General features: G+C 51.2%; 1 pseudogene; it reads right to left on the bottom strand.

Annotated features, from left to right (window-relative positions):
* The window catches only part of LOC102845956, a 99,503-nt pseudogene that overhangs the window by 16,672 nt on the left and 79,575 nt on the right, over positions 1-3,256 (bottom strand).

Here is a 3,256-nt window from a genome sequence, read left to right as displayed (position 1 = left end):
CCCCCCCCCCCCCCGTGCTGCACTCTTGCTGCCAGTCCTAGGTGTTCACATCCCTGTAACTCCACCTCTGCCCTCCTCTCTCACCTCTCTATCCCCACACCTCAGGACTCCTCATAAGCTCTTACAGGTGACTTGTGTCCCTTAAAGAGACGCACAGGGGAAACAAGACCGGTAATGAGCAGCAGAGACTGGAGAGATGGGGCCACCAGATCAGTAAGGAAGGATCTTCCTTAGAGATGCTGGAGGGAGCAAGGCCTGGTGGACACACCAATTTTGGACTTTTAACTTTGAGAGCCATGAAAGATTTAACTGCTATTTAAAACTGCCCGATGTGTGTTTCAGCTACTGTGTGTATTCAGAGTGCAACTGCTGTGTACAGTTTTCAGAGTTCTGACCTTTGAGCAGCAGCCTGCCAGGCCTTAAATCTGAGGTGACTCTGGGAGTGGGAGATTTGAACTGCCAACCTTTTGATTACTGGTCCAGCACTTAACCATTTATGCCACTCAAGTCTCTATGAGTCAGAATCAATTTGAGAGAAATTAGCCATTTGTTCTGGCAGCTCTAAAGACCTAGCTGGAGGTGTGGGTGATCAGGAGGTGATGGGCAGTGTGACATCTCTGTTCCTCCTGCTGCTCCCTCCTGAGACCCCCTGCCAATGGGGCGTGGTGGGCTGTGTTTGTCCTCATATCTCTGCTGCCCCCTGTGCTGTCAGGATTCTGGGACACAGTGCACGCACACCGAGCCCCATGGCTCATGCACACAGCATGCTGATGACACAGGCTGGATCCAGGTGCTGTCCCTCTCCAACCCCACATTTAGTTGCCTTCTAGATGCTTCTCAGTGGCCAGGCCTTTCAAACTCCACAGCTCCCTCTCCCCAGCTTCCAGAGGACAGAAGAACACCTCGAGGTGATGTCACACCGGCTCCCCCACGCCCCTCCTTGACAGACCCTGTCCTAGCTGACACGGGTGGTCCATCAACCTGCCGGTTAGTGTCTGTGCTGGGGGCTTCATGATGCTCCAGGCTTGATCATGGGAAAGAGTGAGAGATGGGATCTGGCACAGCAAGGCCACCCACCGTCCAAGGAGGATGAACTCTAATAGGGGCCTGCATGATCAGCCTCCGTGGCGGCCAGCCCAGATGGCCAGGACATGCTCAGTGACTGCCGCTTTGCTATTTTATTCCTTTGCACAGCTCACAAGCAGCTGGAGGAAACTGAATATGCCCATCTAGCCAATCACAGGGATCCCTCCACCTGGTCACTGCTCTGCTCTCTGCACCCAGTGTCTCCCCCAGGGTCATGGAGCTCTCAGACCTGGCTTGCTCTGAGTCTCGGAATGGAATTGAGTGTCTACCTTGAGCTGATTCTCTTCTCTTCTGGGGGCCTTGTTAGTTCAACAGGAGGAAGGGTCTCTGAGCTAAAGGATGAGAAGGCTCAGCATTCTTGGAGGTGGGGAGGTGGGAAGATGGGGAGGTGGGGAAGTGGGGAGGGTCCCCTCTCCTGGTGCCCTCTGAACAGAGAACCCCGAGTCAGCTCCACCGATTCTGCTTTTTGTCTCCAATGGTTCTTCCTTGGAGACATGCTTACGGCCTTCTGCTGCCTCCCTGTCCATAAAAACCAGTGAATGAAACAAATCCCCAAATGGTGAATTCTGAACGAAAATAGTCCTAAAACAAGCCTACGCTGTTAATCTGTGCCTGACGGATTAGGGGGCGGCATCCCGACATGTTACAGTGAAGCATGTGGCGCCCACGGTCAGAGGCAGCCACCCTGAGCCGGACTCAAGAAGCACAATTCCCGTCTCCCCAGTAAAAACACCGTCAGGTCCCACCTCCCTAGTGACACCCATCTATCTCTGACTATCTGTCACACCCTCACGGATAAGCCAGTCATGGGAGGAAACTGCTTCCCCCCTACTGTAACCTTGGTAACCTACACTTTTCCCTTTAAGTCCCTGACATACAAAGAGATGAATGCAGAACAATATGAGCACGGGGGTGGGGTGGGGGAAGTGGGAGGGTAGGGAAGAGGGGCTCACCCAGGAAGTCGGCTGCATGGGAAGTGGGAGCACGCTGCAGTTGGGGAGAAGCACTAACCAGGGCGCTGGGGACTTGGGGCTACTTCCTATATGCAGCTGTGCCCATGCTGACCCAGGTCCTTGGCCCAGGAGACACTGAAAACCCCAGCATGTGTGCCCTCAACTGGGCCCACCCAGGCTCGCGATGTGTGACTCAGGCATGTTGTTGTTGTGAGGTGCCACTGAGTATGACTCGTAGTGACCCCGTGAGCTGTGTCCCATCCTGTGCCGTCCTCACTGTATCTGATATTCTCGAGCCCACTGTTACCGTCACTGTGGCAGTCCACATTCCTGAGGGTCTTCCTCGCTTTTGGTGACCTTCCACCTTTCCAAACATGATGTCCTTTCTAAGGACTGGCCCCTCTTCACAACATGCCCAACGTCAATGAGATGAAGCTTCGCCATCCTCACCCCCAGGGAGCACCATGGTTGCACACTTTCTCCAAAACATACTTGCTTGTTTTCTTGGCAGCCCATGGCTATTCAGTACTCTTCTCCAATACCACAACTCAAAGGCACCAATTAATGTTCTCTCATCCTTATTCATTGTCCAACTTTCGGAGGCATAGCAAGTAACTGAAAAGACCATGGCTTGAATCGGAGGCACCTTAGCCTTTAAACTAACATCATTGTTCCTCTGGAACTTTGGAGAGGTTGCCGACAGCAGACTTTCCCAATGCAACACGTCTTCTGATCTCCTGATTTGCTAGTACTAAAGGTGTTGATAACTGTGTCTCCAAGCAGGACAAAATCATGGACAACTTCCATCTTTTCTCCATCTATCATGATGTTGATTATTGACTCAGTGGAGAGGATTTTTGTCCTTTTTTTCCTTTTCTTTTTTATTATTAATTTTAATAAAAGTTTGCAGAGACTTTGGATTCCCATTCATTCAATGTTGCACTTTTCCCCCTGCCCAACCTCCCCCCTCCACCCCATTCGCTCTTCTCTTTGAAAAGTAAAAGAAAAATTCTTTCATTGTTATAAAAACCCTCTCCCCAAGTCCATTCCACTATGCAGCCCTCATTCTGGACTCCTGTCATAGCAATACCTAATCATATAATCCTTTTAAACAGCTCTCTCTCCCTCATCTGTTTCAATGCAGTATACATTATTTATCCCATCTTTCTCAGTCTCCCCCCAACCCCAATGCCAGTCCCATTTTACAACAGTGGCAC

Source organism: Elephantulus edwardii, unplaced genomic scaffold (genome assembly GCF_000299155.1).
Source record: "Elephantulus edwardii isolate Elephantulus edwardi_28Jun2011 unplaced genomic scaffold, EleEdw1.0 scaffold00045, whole genome shotgun sequence".
In the NCBI taxonomy this organism is placed as follows: Eukaryota; Metazoa; Chordata; class Mammalia; order Macroscelidea; family Macroscelididae; genus Elephantulus; species Elephantulus edwardii.
This window is presented reverse-complemented; position numbering and strand designations above follow the sequence as displayed.